The 21,027-nt window shown below is 37.5% G+C and overlaps 1 non-coding gene across 1 annotated transcript; it reads right to left on the reverse strand.

Annotated features, from left to right (window-relative positions):
* Nucleotides 1–18,633: 18,633 nt before the first annotated feature.
* LOC142435507 (small nucleolar RNA SNORA47) lies at nucleotides 18,634–18,771 on the reverse strand. Its single transcript, XR_012781551.1, has one exon. It is a non-coding gene; the product is annotated as a small nucleolar RNA SNORA47 (small nucleolar RNA).
* Nucleotides 18,772–21,027: the final 2,256 nt, after the last annotated feature.

A 21,027-nucleotide genomic window follows, 5' to 3' on the forward strand; every position in this document is an offset into this window, starting at 1 on the left:
AGCCACATGTGACCTCTTCCCTGGGAGAGGGACAGCAGAGAAGGGGGGAAGGGAGACCCCGAATAGGGCAAGATATGACAAAATAACGAGGTATAAATTACCAAGGGCATATGAGGGAGGGGGGAAAAGGGAGGGAGGGGGGAAAAAAAGGAGGACCTGATGCAAGGGGCTTAGGTGAAGAGCAAATGCCTTGAGAGTGATTGGGACAGGGAGTGTATGGGTATGCTTTGTACAATTGATGTATGTATATGTATGGATTGTGGTAAGAGTTGTTGGAGTCCCTAATAAAATGTAAAAGAAGAAAAAAAAAAAAAGAAAATGATTAGGGCAAAATATGTACAGATGTGCTTTATACAATTGATGTATGTCTATGTATGGATTGTGATAAGTGTTGTATGAGCCCCTAATAAAATGTTTAAAAAAATACTCTTACTTTGTAATGCATTCTTATATTTATACTATAATCTATTCTGCTTAATTAACTTTTAAAAAGACATTGATTATGATTCATTAGGTTGATATCATGATCTACAAAGGGAGTAATGAACCATGGATTAAAAACACTGCCTTAGATGATTTGCATGCAAGATAATGTTTCAGATTGAATGAGCTAAGAGAAAGTTCCCATAGCTTGGACTGTTGGATTGATTTTAAATATTGGCTTCAAATGATCGATGATGCTTATTAATGCTGTATCAGGGGGGAAAATAAATAAACATATTTGAACTAGCTCATAAATACAGATTTCATTAAAGCACACAGACATTGACTGGTATTGGTCATTTTGAATTGGACAAAAATATGGTCTATTATGACAGGAATGAGAAATTGAAGAGGAACTGTATCATGTTAATCATCAAAAAGAGCATCTCAAGATCTATCCTTTAGTACAATGCTATCAGTGATAGAATAATATTTATATGAGGAAGACCAGTTACTATGACTTTTATTTAAATAAGGGAACCCACCATTAATGTCAAAGTTGAAGACAAAGGCTTTTACCAATTTTATGCAGTTACTCTTTGATATAAAGTTCTCTCTTACACATATATGGCTATGAATTTGTTTCTGTAGTCAACCCAGACTAACACATTATGGTACCTTGGGAATGGGACACTAGAGAAACAAAGAATGAAGATGGAGAGGGGATGCTTGCTTGATCTCTGTCTGATGGTAGTTTTTCTCCTTTGGGTAGCTGGAGGTCAGATATGTCTATTGTGTTCGTTTGGACAGACCAGAGAAACAAATTCATAGATACTCATATGTGTATAAGAAAGAGCGTTATTAGATCGATGAAGTCCCCAGGGACAGAGGTGGTGCCAGTTCATGGCACCCCATCAGACTTGACTAGAAAGCACCTGTGAAGGAAAACAAACAGACCCTGAACTATTCATACGTTTATGTGTGTATGTGTGTTGTTGTTATTGTAGCTATTGTTTTACTTTCTGTTGGTGCTTTGTGGTACTCAATCTTGTGATACTACATAGCATGTCTACCTGGAAGGGATAGGCAGAATAAACAAGCCAAAAGAGAGAACAATGAGATGACAGTTCCAGGGGGACATGGTGGTAGGGGTGGCGGGGGAAAGGAAGAGGGTGTCAACAAGCCCAGGGACAAGGGAATAACAAATGATCCAAAATCAGTCTCAAGGAGGGTGTGGGAGGTCTGGCAGAGCTAGATCAAGGGCAATGTAATTGAGAGGAATTCCTAAAACCCAATTGAAGGCAGAACGTGATAGTGGGACAAGAGGAAGGTACAAAGAAACAGAGAAAAAAACTAGGAGGCAAAGGGTAGTCATAGAGATTTAAATACAGACATATAAAGATGTAAATACATTAATATACAATGAGGAGGGAATAGATCTATGTACATATATTTATAGGTTTAGTATTAAAGAAACAGATGGACAGTGGGCCCCTGCTCAAGTACTCCCTCAACACAAGAACATTTTGTTCTAACAATTTGGCAGTCTGAGAGGCTCACATGCCTGGCACGATAGTTTATGACAATAGGTGCACAGGCAAATGTGGCGAAGAGAGCTGATGGTGCCTGGATACCAAAAGATACAGCACCTGAAGTCTTAAAGACTTGAAGACAAAAAAGCAGCCATATAGCTGAGAGACAACAAAATCCACATGAAAGAAGCACACCAGCCTGTCCCAACTAGATCACTGAGGACAAAATGGGTGAATAAGCAAAAGTTGAGAACAAAGCTGATGGTGCCCGGCTATCAAATGATATAGCATCAGGGGTCTTAAAGGCTTGAAGACAATCAGGTGGCCATCTAAATAAGAAACAACAAAGGCCACAAGGAAGAAGCAACCAGCCTACCCTGACGCGAATGCTGAAGATAATGCAGGTGCATGGGCAAGTGCGGTGAAGACAGCTTATGGTGCCGCCCAGTTGCCAAAATATATAGAATCTGGGGTCCCATAGGCTGGAAGATAAACAAGGGGCCATCTAACTGAAAACAACAAAGCCCACATGGAGAATGCACACCAGCCTGTAAGATGACAAGCCATCGGAGTGATCAGGTATCAGGCATAAAACACACCAAAAAAATCATAGCATTGTGAATGAGGGGGAGTGCAGAGTGGGGACCCAGGTCCATCTGGGGGAAATTGGACATCCCCTTGCAAAAGAGTTTTGGGGAGGTGATGAACCAGTCAGAGTGTAGTGTAGCAATGATGAAGCATACAATTTTCCACTAGTTCTTGAATGCTCCCCCCCCAATATCATAATCCCAATTCTACCTTATATAACCAGCTGGAGAAGGAAATGTACACTGGCATGGATAGAAACTGCAAATATGGGGAATCCAGGACAGATGAGCCTCCCAGGAGAAGTAGTGAGAGTGGCAATATTGGGAAGGTGGAGGGAGAGTAAGGGAGAAAGGGGAAACAGATGACAAGGTCTGCATGTAACCTCCTCCTTGGATGACGGACAGCGGAGAACTGGGTGAGGAAGACGTCCGATGGTGTAAGATATGATAAAATAATAATTATTTACATATTATCAAGGTTTCGGGAGGAGGGGGAGCAGGGATGGAGGAGAAAATGAGGAGCTGATACCAGGGGCTCATGTGGAGAGTGGGTGTTTTGAGAATGATTATGGCAACATATGTACAAATGTGCTGGACACAAATGATGTATGCACATATTTTAAATTGAGTTGTATGAGCCCCTAATAAAATGATAAAAAAAGATCAGCACTAAGATGTCAAAAAAGCTTTATACACAACAGCAATTGAATATTGAGAAAATATCCCAAGCAAGTTCATATCAAGTCCATAAATCCTATATTAGCCAATATGTCCAATACCAATCTATAAATCTCTCTTCAGACTCATGAAACACATGCAAGGACGCCAAATTCAGGATGATCACAGGCCTGTGAATGGAAAGTCTTGTGGATCCAGTGGTGGTGGAAGCATTTCAGGGCTGGCAGAGGTCTCCATGTGGTTCCTTTATTCCAAGGCTCTGACTGCTATCAGCCTGTCTCCAGGTGTCTTGTCAGCTGCACTGTATCCCAGGGAGTGAGCAGAGAAAGAAAGAGTGTTTGTCCCGCCTCCAGGGAGGAATATAAGAGTTCCCAGAATCCTTAGGAGAAGCCAATGCCCACACAGAGGCCTCATTGGTATGACCTGATTGAAAGCTAGACTCTATGCCTTCACTCCGAATCCTCAAATTGACACCAGATTATGTAATTAACTACTACATCCATGCAGTATACTAGGTTGTTTTCTGGAAAGAACATGGAAAGGTAAAGTTTTGATTTTTTTTTGGTTGTTGTTTTTGGTTATTTCTGTTTCAAATGGTGAAAATGAATGCGATTAATCTATATTTTGTGTTTTGGGGGAACAAAATCACCCTTTGAATTTTTCAGAGCATATTAGTGAAAATGGCTGACAGAAGGTCAAAATAGCTGACAGAAAGCCTGGCTTTGGCTTGACACTGTCAAAGGCCTAATCCAATATTTGTATCAATAGAATAGTTTAGGTAAGGATTAAGATTGATAAGGATTGAACTTGACTGTTTTAAGAACAGAGTTTAGGATCGGATTCTGCTTTGTTTATAATGATTTCTTCTGCTTATTATTGTTGATACAATGATTGATAGAAATGATTATTGGGAAGTATGAAAATAGAGAGCTCGTAAGCCCACTTGTCTTCAGCCATTAAAATTGGATCGTTACATGGGTTTAGGACAAACTTGCAAAGAAGGCTCTGTAAAGATTATCCCCACCCAGTGTGCTGAGTGTTCAGGATGTTTGTATTTGAAAAGACTTGCCTAAGATGTTGTTGTTGACAGACTGAAGAAAAAGAGAACTCTTTGGATTTTTGAGTTTTGAACTAGTGTTTTGTGTCAGAAGCTGGAAAAAAATCTGAAAAAATGAAGAAAACTCCTCTCTAAGACTGAAAGTTCAAGGGAGCCTGTGGGTAGGTTGAAATCTTGGCTAGGTGAGCACTTGGATCCACTTATTGAGTGGAAGTGAGAAAAATGCATCAATAAAGAGAACGGTTCAGTCTGGCCACTGACACCCAATGACATGATTCACAGGGACTAATAGAGAAGATGAGAGTGGGTTGACTGGTCTGAAGTTCATGACCTAGCACAAGGGGGTTATGGTTGTTTTGAATTTGTGATGGGGCCATGGTCTAAAGGCAAGGCGATCAATGGGTACCTTAGTAAGGCTGACTTAGGCAGCCCATATTGAATCGACCAAAACCCAAACAGATGAAGAGCAAAATTTTCAAGTTATGAACTGATGCACATTGCTGCTGCCTTTATGGGCCAATTGATCTGATTTGGCTTTGCTTATAGATGTGGATGTCACAAGATTCCAACTGGAATGAAGATTCTTCACATCAAAGAATATGATTGTATTCTCAGAGCACTGGGTTGATGTGAGTGGGCAGTATAGAAATTGGATACCCAAAACGAGGCAGAAAAAGGTGTGTAGTGGCTGGCTTACAAACTCTCATAGGTGGGGAATATATTCATAGGACAAAGGTATAAATGCTACTTACCTGAAATTGTTAGGCAAAGACTATTTTTGTTTTGTCGCTTATAGAATATTATGTTTAAATGAGGATGGCACATATTGAATTGTACGCTTTTAAGTTTTATCCTGTTAGGTACAGATAAGATTTTATTATTGTTTTGTTAATGATTATGTATGATTAAAGAGCTGTATAAAAGTGTCAAATTGACAAGGGGGGGGTCTGTGGTAGCTACATAATCTGGTGTCAATTTATAGAGGGGTGGAGTCTAGTCTATCAAGTCTAGTCCATCAATCAGGTTGTAGCTTGATGATCTCAATTGGAAGCACTAAGAAGATAAATATCTTGCTGGAGGTGGGATATATGCTCACTCCCTGGGAGACATTCATGTGGACAAGACATATGGAGAAAAGCTAGAGCTCTGGAGCTGAAGGAGCCACATGGAGACCTCTGCCAGCACTGCAATGCCTCCACTGCCACTGGCTCCATAAGACTTTCCATCCACTGGTCTATGATATTCCTGCATTTAGTGTCATTGCATATGTTCTGGAAGTCTGAAGAGGAATTAATAGATTGGTATTGGACATATGAACTAATATCAGATGTATGGACTTGATCTGGACTGGGATATTTTCTTAACATGCAATTACTCTTTGATATAAAGTTCTCTCTTACACACATATGAGTGTCTATGAATTGTTTCCTAGTCAACCCAGACTAACACAACACAACACAACTAAAGGAAAAAAAGGGGCCATGGGCCAGATGTCAATATGCCCATCAACTTCTATGTCAGTTAAGATTAAAGCTGAAGAAAATTAAAACAAGTATACAAAGGAGAAAACATCACCTTGTGTATATCCTACTTCAATTTAGAGACCATCTCAAGAGTATATGTGACACTTTGAACACTAATGAACATAAATCAAGCAAGTTGTGAGGTGACAGTAATTTGGCATACCTGAATAAGTCAAAAAGTCATTGAAAAGGTAAGAAATAAAGAAAAGACAAACCTGAACAAGGAAAGGGGCTCGAATGTTGAGTAGCTAAAGTGAATGAAGTAAATGATGAAGAAAAGTATGTACAGATTTCAAAGGGCAGCTTGAAAATATGTGGAATTAGAAAACACAAAAGGGAAGAACACATTCAGCATTTCTCAAGATGAAAAAAGTAAAGCTTCAATGTTAATCTATTGGCAAAAATATTAAATGCATCAGGATGCATCAAAATGAAGGCATGCACACCCATTTTTACAAAACAGTTCAACATTCAAGCATTCCAAGAGGAAGTATATAAGCAGGAACTGGTGGCATTAAGGGAAGAAGTCAAGGCTATACTAAAGACATTGGGGGGGAGGGGCAGAGGAAGCTTCAGGAATTGACATGGTACCTCTTGAGATGTTCCTACAAGCAGATGCAATACTGAAGTCCTATCTTATGTATGCAAAAAAATTTGTAAAACTTGTCCAGTTGACTGAAAGGGATTCATATATCTGCCCATTCCAAATAAAGGTGACACAATAGAATGTGGAAATTAATAGAAAACATCATTAATATCACATGCAAATAAAATTTTGCTGAAGAAGATTCAAAAATGATTTCAGCAATACATCATCAATGAACTGTAAGAAATAAACACTAGATGATGTAAAATAAGGGATGTCATTGTTGAAAGCAGAGTACATCAGAAATCTTTTAAAATATGTTTCACTGACTAATCAAAGGCTTTCAACTGTGTGTATCATAAAAATTATGGATAACATTATTAAGAATTGGAATTCCATAACACTTCATTGTGCTCATGCAGAACCTGTACATAGCTCAAGAGGGCCAAGGCATCAGGGTCATATCCTTTCACTATATTTATTCAAACTGCATGATGAAAAAAATAGGCTGTAGTGTCTGAAGGAAAACATGACATCAGGATTAGAGAAAGGCTTATTAGCAAGCTGTGATATGCAGATGACACAACGTTGTTTGCTGAATGTGTAGAGGACCTGAAGAAATCAAAGACTTTAGCCTGCATGATGGAATACACGTCAACAGAATGGAAATAAAAATATGCAACCAACTCACTAAACAACAATAAATGAAGGAATTTTGAAATTATCAAAGATTTAACTTTACTCAAATCCGCACACAATAATTTGCATTGAGCAAATATGTTATAAAAATCTCTTTAAAGTGCCCAAAAGCAAATATGTCCCTTTGAGGAATAAGGTAAGCATGATCCAAGCCACAGTATTTTCAATTGCCTCAAATATATGGGAAATATGGGCAATGAATGAGGAAAACCCAGGAAGAATTGATGCCTTTTGAATTATGATCTTGGTCAAGCCTGTTAAATATACCAAGAACTACTAGAACAAAAACAAGAAAATTTGTCTCGAAATGCAAGGATTGCAAGGCTTCCTCTCATATATGTTGAACATGTTTTCAGGAGGAATCAGTCCTGGAGAAGAATGCCAGGCTTGGTAAATTAGATTAGTGAAAATCCAGGAAGACAATCAACAAAAAGCTTGACACATATACTAAAACGATGAATTCAAACATAGCAATGATTGTGAGGATGGCAAAGGACTGGGCAGTATTTCCTTGTGTTTGACATAGCCTCACTATAATTTAGACAAAATGGCACCTACCAACAATTAACAGACACAGTCAAATTGAATGATATTAGACTACAGTAGGAGGCTGGGCTATAGTCTATAAATAACACTTGTGCTTCTACAAACTAAGAATTTCCTACAACATCAGATGCTGAGAAAATCATGGGACAGATTTTCCCCTATAGCTTTCTGACATATCATGACCTAGCAGATCAATTGTGATGGTTTTAAGCTATCTAATTTGTGGCACATTGCTACAGCAGTCCTAGGCTACAAATGCACCCCACTTTGTAATCAATCTACTCATATTAATCAACAAGAAAAAAAACAACAAACATCTGAGTAGGGATTGGGTGTAATGATTATGAACAGGTAGAGTGGTATCCGGCACCTTTACATTTCTTAGTTATGAGCTCTTAAGGAGCGTTTTAGGTGGCACTGTTGGGTAAGCATTGGACTACCCACAACTGGGTCTGTGGTTGCTATCAACCAGCCACTTGGCAGGAGACAGATGAAGCTATCTGCCCTGCTTGAAAGCACCAGAAACCCTATATGGGGTCACTCTGAAAATATTTAATTGCGGTGAATGATTGAAAACTCAGCACCAGGATTGGATGATGGATATTCACAATGTGCTATATGCGGGTGAGAACATTTTGCTTACTGAGAGTGAGCAAGACTTGACTCATTTGTTGACAAAGTGCCAGGATGACAGCCTTCAGTATGAATTTCAACTCAATATAAAGAAACCCAAAATCCTCACAACTAGACTAACAGGCAAAATTATGATACTCAGAGAAAAACTGAGGTTGTCTAGGATTTCATCTTTCTTGAATCCTCAATTAATGCTGATGGTGCCAGGCTATCAAAAGATATAGCATCTAACTCAGAAGCAGCAAAGCTCACATGGAAGAAGTACGCCAGCCTGTGTGATCACAAGGGGCCGAAGGGATCATTTATTAGGCATCATAGTACAAAAAATCATATCATTGTGTGCCCACCTCCATGATACGCTCGCTGAAGACAAATGGGTGCATAAGCAAATGTGGCGAAGAAAGCTGATGGTGCTTGGCTATCAAAAGATATAGCATCTGGGGTCTGAAAGGCTTGAAGGTAAACAAACGGCCATTTAGCTCAGAAGGAACAAAGCCCACATGGAAGAAGTACACCAGCCTGTGCGATCACGAGGTGTTGAAGGGATCAGGTATCAAGCATCATCAGAACAAAAAAATCATATCATTGTGAATGAGGAGGAGTGTGGGGTGGAGACCCAAAGCCCATCTGTAGGAAACTGTATATCCCCTTATGGAAGGGTCGCAGGGAGGAGATGAGCCAGTCAGGGTACAACGTAGCAACGATGAAACAAACAACTTTCCTCTAGTTCCTAAATGCTTCCTCCCCTTCCACTATCATGATCCCAATTCTATCTTGCAAATCTGGCTAGACCAGAGGATGTACACTGGTACAGATAGAAACTGGAAACACAGGGAATCCAGGGTAGATAATCCCTTCAGGACAAGTGGTGAGAGTGGCAATACTGTGAGGGTAGAGGGAGGGTGTGGTAGGATGGGGGAACCAAATCCAAGGATCTACATATAACCTCCTCCCTGGGGGACAGATAACAGAAAAGTGGGTGAAGGGAGACATCAGACAGTGCAAGACATGACAAAAATAATAATTTATAAATGATCAAGGACTCATGATGAAGGGGATGAAGGGAGAGAGGGGAAAATAAGGAGCTGATGCCAGGGACTTAAGTGGAAAGCAAATATTTTGAGAATGATGAGGGCAATGAATGTACAAATATGCTTCACACAATTGATGTATGTATGGATTGTGATAAGAGTTTCATGAGCCCCTAATGAAATGATTTAAAAAACAAAACAAAAAAGAAAAAGAACAATTGAAAGAATGGCACAGGACCAGGCAGTATTTTATTGCTATTAGTCAGTCCTGACTCAAGAGCAACTAACAAGTGGGATAAAGTTATAAAAGATTCAGAAAGATCCATTCTATTGACAGATTCTACCAAGAGTTCTAGAAAAGAACCAAAGATAATATAGTTGATCTTCTTCATACACGAAAGGAGTCCCAAAGTGAAGGAGATAGCTCTATATGGAAAAATTAAAATTTATCTGAAAATCAATAGACTTAAATTATTGAATTTAGGTCTCTGGAGTCCTGATAATGCTGGAGGTTAAGCATCGGTCTGTCTGCATCCATAAGGTTTCCAGCCTTTGAAACCCTATGGAACAGTGCTACTTTGTCCTAAAGGGTAGTTATGAGTGGAAATCTACTTATGGGAAGTGGGATATGGTTTTTCCCCATCTAGAAAATAGAGGTTTGTTTATTTTTTTTTAACAAGAATTGATGTTTAAAATCCATTTGTCTGTAAAGTGATGGAACTTTTGAGTCTCTAGCATTAGGAAACAAAATGAAATGTTCAACTAAAGCTTGAATGGAGGTACTTAGTATTGTTGTAAGCAATGGAGAATAGCTTGATTTTTGAGAAAGCATACAAATACAAATATTTACTTACATTTACATAAGAAATACAAAAATAAAACATTAGTTAGATTTTTTCCCATTTCTTTTTTACTTATTGACTCACTGCTGTCTTCCACATGCCCAATTGGGAACAAAAAATCAAGGAATTAATAATTTTGCTGGGCCTGATTTTCTGTTTGTCCCCTCTTGCCAGGGTTGACCTCAATAGTTCAACTAGCATATTAAAAAATTATGAAGATTCAATTACTGGGAGAAAATTGTTAGAGCTCTTCAGTAAAAAAAATGGCATAATCTAGTTTTGTATTTGAAGCTTCCTGATAAGTCTGTATGATATAAGCTCATGTTTCTTGTAGTTTTTGGTTCATTTATTGATCTAGCTAAAATTTGAGTCTCTTGGTAAAAGTGATCCTTAGTATGATTCATGGTTTAGGTATTCAAATTTTTATCAATACATCGTGGTCTTAGAAGAGAAAGTCTATAAAGCAAGATTACTGAAATTTCTAAAAATCAAGCACATAAGGATCAAAATTAATTTGAGTTTTGGGAGCTAATAGACCTAGAAATCACTTCACCTTTCAGAACCTTAGTTTCCAAGGATTCCTTTTCACACAAACTTCTTTCCCCATGCAGACTTTCTATTGCTGAACAATGCACTTTTTCAGAGGAAATCACCTTATCAGAGAAATTAATCTGAGCTTATAAATTACCTAGGTAGTGCATATTTCTTCTCAGACAATTAAAACTGCCTTCTTGATTTACATCTGGCAAGTTGTCTTAGAGATGGATGACAGTGCTTTTTACTAAGGTAGCTAACATTATATTTGATTATATGTATCAAAAACCCTAAACAAATATAGCTAGGAACATAGACAGTCAATAAATAGTGGCTCCTTTTTTTCTTCTTTCCCTTTTGACATCTCCAACCTTCTTCCACTTCTCCCTTATTACTGCCACCATCAGCGACTTGAAAAAATGTTGACGATATAAGGAATAAAAGGAATATATTCCAAATGACTAGTGAAAAACAATGATCAAAACGGGCCCATAAAAAAGTGGTAGGCTATTTTCCCTAAAGTATACATTCCCAGTTGACTCCGGAACTAGCATTAAACATGAGAAGGGTGCCAACTTCCTTTGTGTGTATCTGTTTTGACAGTTTTCATTGAATTTATCATTTTAAAGAAGATGAACAAAGAAGACAAATATGAACCAGTCTGATGGCATGATTTATTTCCCTACAGAGAACTTTTATAAAAACAGAAAGACTTGAATTGGTATGATACTTGTCTTTATCACCCATAACCCATCATTAGAGAAGTTCAATATATTGATTAAGTTCCCCAAGATTTCTTGCTATGTTTCTGTCTTTATTCTTTATCTGAAGTATTTCTTCCTTTATTCTATTCCCGGAATATAGGATCAAAATTACCCCATGAGGAGATAAGAATTTGGCATTTTTGAAAATCCAAGCCTTATTTGTGGGAATAGAACAGAAGTCATTTAATGTATAATTATTCATTCTTCTCTAAGTCCCAACATTTAGTTCTGTATCTGTGACTTAACAGATGCTAAATTTGTTAGTTGAACTAGCAAAATAATTGAGCATACTAAAGAGAAACTTTGGAGAAGTTTTGCTTTGGTTCAAAATAAAATGCCAACTCATTTCCATCGAGTCTTTCTGACTCATAATGGCCCCCAAAACAGAGTAAAACTGTACCTGTGGGTTTCTGAGACTGAACTTTTATGGTAACTTCCAAGAAGCTTCATCTTTCTCCTGTGGGGAAAATCAGTTTTAAATGACTGACCTTGCAACTAACTATGTAGCTTCCAAACTCAAACTCACTGCCAGTGAGTAATTCCTGATGATATATAGATTCTACTTGGAAAGTTGTGCCTGATATTTTTCTCGGTGTGCCATACAATGCTGAACAGCAGCAGTGAAAGTGTAAATCTTTGTTTGATACCTGATCATAAGGAGAAAGCTTTCTGTCTTCTACCACTGAGTATCATATTACCTGTGGTTTTTTCATAAATGTCTTTAATCATGCTGAAGAATGTGCCTTCTAGTCCTAGTTTGTTGGTTGTCTTTTATCATTAAAGGGTTTTGTGTTTTTCAAATGTCTTTTATACATCAACTGAGGTGATCATGTATTTTTCCTTCAGTCTATTAATATGGTATATTAGCTTAATTAATTTTCTTATTCCAAATCACCCTAGGATCGTTGAGATAAATATCATTAGGTCATGTTATACAATCCTAATTTTCTGTTATATTTCATTTGTTAGTTTTTTCCCCCAAGGATTTATTTATCTCTAGTAGACTCTTGAACAACTACAGTGGTCAAGGGCATTGGCCTCTTTTTCAATCAAAGTTCCATGTATAATATGCAATTTCCCTTAAACAGCACATGTTAGAACTATGTGGGCCAATTTAAATGATGACCTTTTTCTTCCGTTATTGTGGTGAGCTCAAGTGTTATAAGTGTACACATAGTTCAAAATTTGTTGTTCAAAAGTCAACTGTATATTCAAAAAGGTATTGGTATATGGGTATAAAAACAAACTTCTGTTGTTTTTATCTGGCTTTGTTATCGGGAAAATTCTATCCTTATAGAGTGCATTATGAATCATTCCCTCCTCTTCTGTTTTACAAAAAGTTTCAAATGAATTTTTGTTACTTTATCTTTAAATGGTTGGTAGGGAAGCCAGCTAGGTTGATACATTTTCAACTCAGGCTTAAGAACACATTTTACTCAATGATGCAGATAATTAAAAACATCAGTAGACATTCCTAATTGGTAAACCAAGAGGAATATCAACCACTACTGCATGCTAATTGTTGGCCCACCCACGCATTGTAATATTCCTGCTCTTTCAGCCAACAGATCCCAGAACGTGTTCTATCACCCACCAACATAATTCAGGAGTAGGTGAAAGAATTTAACCCCACCTTCATCTAACCCCAGAAGGCTGAGATTGTGTCAAGGAATCCAGAAATCCACTGAAATCCAGTAATTTGTTCCACACAAAACCATTTCAGAAGTGAGGGCTCAGTCACCCACATTTATCCCTAACTAAGCCCCACCAAATATGAGTAATGTGTATGCAACCTTCTCTCAGAAAAAAACAACAACCAGCAAATGTATAACCTCCTTTCTCCCTTTCTAATTAAATATATCCTTGGACGCTTTGTTGCATGAGATAGTATTTATTTTTAGTGCGATCTTGTTGTCTCCTTACTTGTATAAGTAGAAAGCTATGCCAAGCACCATAGCACGTGGCTTCCTGTATTCTAAACTAGAGAATGAGCAGGGAACCCATAGTGTGTGGTAAGAGTAGTATTCAGTTGTGTGTGCTAGGAGGTTTTTTTGACTACTGATTCATTATATTCACTTGTTACTGGCATTTTGAAACATCTATTGTTGCCCTGAGTCAATTAAGGCAATTTGTGTTTCTAGGAATTTGCCTACTTCATCTAGATTATCTAATTTTTTGCATATAATTGTTCATACTTTTTATTTTAAATCATTTTATTAGGGGCTCATGCAACTCTTATCACAATCCATACATACATCAATTGTGTAAAGCACGTTTGTATATTCATTGCCCTCATCATTCTGAAAACATTTACTCTCCACTTAAGCCCCTCGCATCAGCTCATTTTTCCCCTCCCTCCCCACTCCCCCCACCAGCATGAACCCTTGATAATTTATAAATTATTATTTTTGTTATATCTTACACTGTCTGACATATATAAATATAATTAAACTGACTCACACAATTGTAGAAGCAGGCAAGTGTAAGAAGTCTGGGTGGAGTCTTAGCCTCTGGGTCAGATGTGAGGTTGGAGGCTGCTTCTGACCCAAGTAGCTGTAGGGAATGATGAACAGAAGATAAGCAGGAAGGTGAGTCATTGGCAACTGCAGAGTCTAAACTTAGCTCAGCAGGTCCGATGGAAAGTCCTGATAACTCTCAGCATCAGCAGGTAATATTGCAGGTTGTTGACTCAAGTTCAAAGAATGAGAAGTTAATAAGCCCACCACAGGATCAAGACTCAGCAAAAAGCAAGCTTTCCCACAGCATATACTTAGCAGTATATTAGGGAAAGGACACACACTTTACGCAATTCAGGGACTTTGATCTTATTAAGGGTGTTGTAGCCTAGCCTAATCTATTATCATCATGGAGGCTTCCAATTTACCAGCTATGATTACAGTGTGTTAGATTAGGGCATGGGGATTATTGGTATGAATTGACTAACCGCAGAGAATCATGGCTCATCAAAGTTGACACAAAACCTTAATTATGGCAGATATGAAAATTGCCATTTTGACACGGTATAAATTTAAGAGTACAGAATCCTTTAGAGATAACCAAAAACCAAATCCACTGCCTTAGGTTTGAGTCTTACTCATAGCAACCCTATGTGATAGAGTAGAACTACCCCATATGACTTTCAAAGTTGTAAATCTCTTTAGAAGCAAACTACCAGATCTTTCTTTCAAGGAGTGCTGGTAAGTTTGAGCTGAGCACTTTGACCACTGCTGCCACCATGGCTCCTATGGGGTAAAGTTAGCCAGATGGAAACACTGCGTTCATAAGGAGAGGGACAGCAGAGAAGGGGGGGAAGGGAGACTCCGGATAGGGCAAGATATGACAAAATAACGAGGTATAAATTACCAAGGGCACATGAGGGAGGGGAGAAAGGGGGGGGAGGGAGGGGAAAAAAAAAAGAGGACCTGATGCAAGGGGCTTAAGTGGAGAGCAAATGCCTTGAGAATCATTGGGGCAGGGAATGTATGGATGTGCTTTATACAATTGATGTATGTGTATGTATGGATTGTGATAAGAATTGTATGAGTCCCTAATAAAATGTAAAAAAAGAAAAGAGGAGAAAAAAATGATAAGGGCAAAGACTGTACAGATGTGCTTTATACAATTGATGTATGTATATGTATGAACTGTGATAAGAATTGTATGAGCCCCTAATAAATTGTTAAAATTAAAAAAAATTGGATGGAGAGTACGCCAAGAAACAATAGCTTTACATTTTGATAATTTTGTTTACTAATGGTGTTTATAATTTTGTAGCAATTCATTCTGACATGCTCTCATATTTTCTACATTAATGATAGTCTTTAGCCGGAAGTAGCCACATTTAGCATTTGACAATTGCCTGGCACTCCTCTGCTTTGCATGGACTCCAAAACAGGTCAAACTGAGATCGGTATCTTGCTTCAATTCTCCAGAAAGGACCAAGACATAGTAGAGTAGACAAAAAGAATGAATTTGCCTATAAATAATTATTGACTCCCTTAGAACCAGGCTTCCTTTCTTGGTTGCAAGCCAGAGTTTCATTAAGGTGGGATAGAGTTGTGGAGATGATAGGATACAGCATTTCAAAAATCAGTTTTACTACCATTTTGGTGTCCTTTTTTAAATTGAGTCGGCGTTTTCTTAGATTTTATAATTTTTTAATTTGTTTCTAGAGTTCTTACAAATTTGGTTTTGCCAGTGTCTTGTTTTTCCAGTGCTGTAAAAATGGCCTAAGGTCCAAGTTTGATCTAATCTGATTTCACAATGGGTAAGAAGAATCAAACTCAATATCATCTCAAACCTGATTCCCAGGACACTAAGACAAGGAAGACACTAGCTGTTCCTCCCAAAGAACGTTTGCTCTTATGCTGGGTTTGATAATTCACAACGACAGACATACAGAATTCACAGATAAGTCATAATTATGGGGATTATTAGGGAAGCTAGCAGATTAGAATTCATTCTCAGAAATGCTCACGAGGCCATGTCCACAGGCAAACTGCTCTCTGGTTCTCAATCTCTAAATGATAGCACCCCTTTCGTTAGCTGATAAATGCACAGAGTGCACACCATGCCTCCGATAGAATCCCTGAAGGCAAGAAACTCAGCAAAAGAGCCTCGTGCTCAAAGGCACTCAGGCTTAGTTGCTCTGTGGACCAGGAAGCTCACTGCTCTATCTTCTCCTCTGTTTGGGTTCGACTGCCTCTGTTTCTGCCACTCTTCTGGTGCTCCTCTAGGGCCACAACTTTGTCGCCTGAATCAAGGTGATGCACCACACAGGAATCTCCAGGTCAAGAGCACACGTACCTCCCTGACTCTTCTTTCTTGATGTTAGTGATATTGCCCATTCCTGCTTCTGACATAGCTTATTTTAAACCTAGTTAGATGGCAAACTGACCAACCCCCTCCTTCAATTCCCACTCAACTTATTTGCATGGTTCTACCCAGTCATGTGGTGGGAGTAACAAAAATTATAACGAAAAGACCCTATCAAATAGTTCAATGTATTACAGATCTTTGGGGGGTGAGGGGGGGCGGCGGGGGGAGTGGGGAGGAAAACTTTTTCAAATTCTGGAAAATAATTTCTTAAAACCCAGTTATTGAAAGTAAATTTGCATACTATACAAAGCTTCCATTTGAAGTATGATCAAATTGAGTGATTTTAAATATATGTTCAGAGTTGTACAACTATTATTATAATAAATTTTTGAACATTTTCACCATCCCCAAAAGAATCATTGCACTCATTAGCAATCATTACCCAACCCATTTCCTCTCCCTGCCCTGACAACCACTAATCCACTTTTTTGTTTTGCATAGGATGACCTCTACTGCTTATCACGTTGTCTTCCATAGTGGTTGTTTTTCCTTGATGGTCCTGGAATTTCCCTCTCTCCCTGCTTCTGAGATAGCTCTCTCATATGGAGGCGTGGTTTTGCCTTTCAGCCTTACCTACGAGGAAACAAATGGTGGTGACTTGGTTCACAGCCCCTAGTTAAATGGAAACTCAGAACAGATCCCATCTCAATCTTGCCGTTCACATAACAAAGAACTCCCTCCAAAATGGAACTGTAACCACAACATAGAAGGTAGAATTTACAATATATTGTACTAGGGATTGTGGAGAACAGGGCATATTGACCAAACTTCAGTGCTAATGGTTAGAGTATGAGGAATAGAATAAAGAAGGATAAACCCAGATTCTTACCCATGAAACCTGAAGAGATGGAATGCCATCAATGGAGCAGAATTTATGGGCAAGAATGAATAAATAAATGGAGCCTGCTGAGATTGAAATGAGGATAGGGTATCTAAGCGGAAAAGATAAAGGGGGGAAAGTTAACTTCTTAAGAGTTTGTAAGAGGAAAAATTTTCTCTACAACATATGGTACTAAAAATAGTAGCTCTCCACATACAAAAGAATGAAATTCTACAATCCTGGCATCTATCACATACAAAACAATTGAAAATTATTAATCAATACACTAAATACAAGAACTAAAATCATAAAGTACTGATTATAGTTTATCTCATATATAATTATGGTTTATGTGCATGAATCTTCTCTTTTTCTTTTTCTGTATGTTTATTCACTCTTTAGGTATTAAAATTTGAGAATGTTATGGATCATGATTACAATGTGAATTTCATTAACTAAATCATACATACAACTAATTTCAATTGATCTGCCTATTGAAGTAGCAATCAGCAGCAGAACAAATTGTCAAATATAAATACTATAATATATAAGTTAGTTGTATACCTTTAATTAACTAAAGGAAAGAATTAATTTAAATTTTACCCTGAGTATCTGCTAAATGTATTTTCTTTCAGTAATAGACATACTTCTGTGATAAATGGAGACTGAGTTTTACAAATATAGAGAATTTACTGGACTAAAGGTCTTCTTCAAAGAAGATGAATTGGAAGGTTTTCCAATAATATATTGCACTGAAAATTGAATTATCTTTCTTGTCACTAGAATCTAGTGAGATATATATATATATATATATATATATATATATATATATATATATATATATATATATATATCTGACTTCTATGAAAGCCACTGCTTGGCTTATAATTTATGTTGTAAAACCTCTCATTAAGTTGGATTCCATTCATTTATAACAGTAAATAATAAAGCTATCCCTATACACTTATAACATTAGTAGTAATGAGTTGAGGGCAAATAGATCCACTGTTTAACACCAATTCTCTGATGTTCTCTGATAGAAATTATCATATTTATTACTCAAATTATTAGAAACCTCTTGAAAATGCAATGAGTGGATAGGAAATTTGATTATTATAATTAGCAGTCGATCTCCAATCTATCTTGAATTTTGAGAATGAGAAAAAAAATCAGTTTTAATGATCAAGAAATGTAAAGAAAAGAGCACCTGCTTGAAGGTGCTTGTAAAATATGGTATGCAATTCTGCACTCTCCACCCTGTGATCATCCTGAATTCCTCATAATCCTTCTATATCATCAGCCTGCAACATAAATCTGAAGAGGGCCTTGTCTTGCATCGGGCATGTGTACTTGAGTGGGACAGGACTGGGATGTCTGCTTCAAATAAAATATTTCTTGATATAATGCTTTCTTTTATACACGCATGAGTGTCTCTGGATTTTTTTTTCTGGACAACCTGGCCTAACACATAGGGTTACCATGAGTCAAATTCTTTTTTTTTCAGTGTCGGCCAGCAGGGCATTGCCCCTCTGAAGGTGGCAGAGGAGCATCCTCTGCCCTGACGACCCTTCACTTTCGGAGGTCTTAACTAGTGGATGGCAGCATGGTACAGAGCTGCCTCACCTTCTCAGTCCTCCATCATGAGTCAAATGGTACACATCAACAACAACATATATCTATAGATCTTCAACTCTTCCCCTAAGAAATATACAAATGGCCAATGGGTACATCACATGCAAAGATGCAGAACTTCATTTGTCATCAGATGAATGCAAATTAAAACCACAAGGAAACACCACCTCTCACAGATTAATATGGACATTATTACAAAAAAAATTAAAACAGCCAGCATCAGGGTATAGTGAAACTCTCACCCGTTGCAAGAAGAATTGTAAAATAGAATAGCATTGGGGATAGCAGTTTGATGGAACCTTCCATATGATCTAGCAAATCTACACCTAGCTTTGCATTCAATAAATGGTAAACAGGAACACCCACAAAAATATACAGATACCCAAATGTTCATTGCAGCACTATACACAGCAGCCCAAAGGGGGACAACCATAGTGACCATCGACAGATAAATGGTTAAACAAAATGTGATCCAGTTAATATATGGATAGGCGTATTTCAAACAAAATCTTTAATGTATCTGTGTACTCTAATGGGATAATAACTGCAAGACCCGTAGTTTACACTTCCCAGGTGCTCCAAGTGAGAAAGACGGAGCTGCCCCCTAAAGATGCACAGTCTCAGAAACCCTCAGGAGCAGTTCTAAAATGTCCTGGAAAATTACTATGAGGATGATGGCTACCAGTGTAGGCACCAAGTTGAGCTTTATGATACACATTTTTGTTTTCCCGTTTTCACCCATATAGCTTTGTCTCTATTTTAAAAGGTTTTTATGTGGGGAATTGGCTGCAGGCTGTCGAAGCAGATCAGTATTCCATTCAACAGCTGGACACATTTCGTTTCATGTCACTGATTATAATGCTGACAATATGGCATTACCTATCCCACTTCCCTCCTGTGTTTCCTGTTTCCATTCCTTTCTTTTCCAAGTCTTCTGAACTTGGCCTTTGAATAAATGCTGCTATTTTGGCCTACATTTAAGTTACTAATGAATCTATATTAATGAGAAGGAAGTAAGAACTAATATATTTGCCAATAATTTGAGGTTATGAAATATGTAGCCAACAAACAAAATTTCAGTCAGGAGTGAGGAAATCTCTTGCTCTCTTTTAAAATTTGTAATTTGGACAAGACATTTCATTTTTCTTCCTCAAAATTTCTTTTACCTATCAAATTATTTAGCCAACTTAAAAGTTTAAAATCATGCAATATTATTACCCTAAGGAATTAATGGGGAAAATCTAACAAAATAATAATAATAATCATAATCTTATTATGATTCTTGCATTTTCTGTATATTTTTGTTTTGCATTTTTAACTAGCATACTATGCTATGTTTATTCTCAATGCCTAGAGCTTATCTTTTTAGGAAGTTAATTTAGAGGAGGGCAAGGTAGAAGTCTTTTGAATTGAAAGTTTTTCATGTATAAAAATTTGAACAAAATCCTTTCCCCTTTTCACGAGTTCTTTATGTTTGGTATAATTGGGGAATCAATAGAGTGCAACAGAAACATAAATTGATACAATTCTTTGAATCTGTCCTTTTATAAGTGAAACCCCATTTTATATTTTTATGCTGTTTGAAATATTGGGAGTAGGGAGTTTGTGACCACATTCTTTTCCATCTCTGTGTGATTATTTGTATTCCTCCTATATCAAAATTGATGAAAGATAAAAATTGAGGTAGGACTGCATTATTTAAGCTTTCATTTAGGATGAAGCTGTAGAATCTGGCATTTATGAGACTAGAAAGCTGGAAGAGGCCTTTGAGATCATCTGGGTTGGTGCCCTTGTTTTATGGATGGGGAATTGTATTCCTGACTGATTAAAAGATGTGCCCCAAATGACCTAGCTCTAATGACAATATTGGATTCCAGGCCTGATGCCAGTTCTAGTATCTTTTTACTATATGTTAGCTATTTCACAAGCCATCTTTTACATTCAATTCCTCATTATCCTCCTGGTATGTCAACTGCTTTGTGGACATACATGCAATCTGATTAACACATAAAGTTCAAAAATCTCTGTTGTTTTCGATTGTAACAAATATAGGAAGTCTTTGTTCAAAATTTCACACAAGTGGAACACAAAAAAAATCACCAACAAAATTAGAATTATCTGTTATCAGTGCATATTTTAAAGGTGTTCTAGGTTACAGAGATGCTGAGAAATAATAGGGAAATTGTAACTATGTATCAGTATAATCGGGTGTAAAGTAATGGAGAAAAAATCCACACATAGGGACTGGTCTGGAATTCTTAG

The sequence above is a fragment of the Tenrec ecaudatus genome, chromosome X, assembly GCF_050624435.1.
Source record: "Tenrec ecaudatus isolate mTenEca1 chromosome X, mTenEca1.hap1, whole genome shotgun sequence".
NCBI lineage: Eukaryota > Metazoa > Chordata > Mammalia > Afrosoricida > Tenrecidae > Tenrec > Tenrec ecaudatus.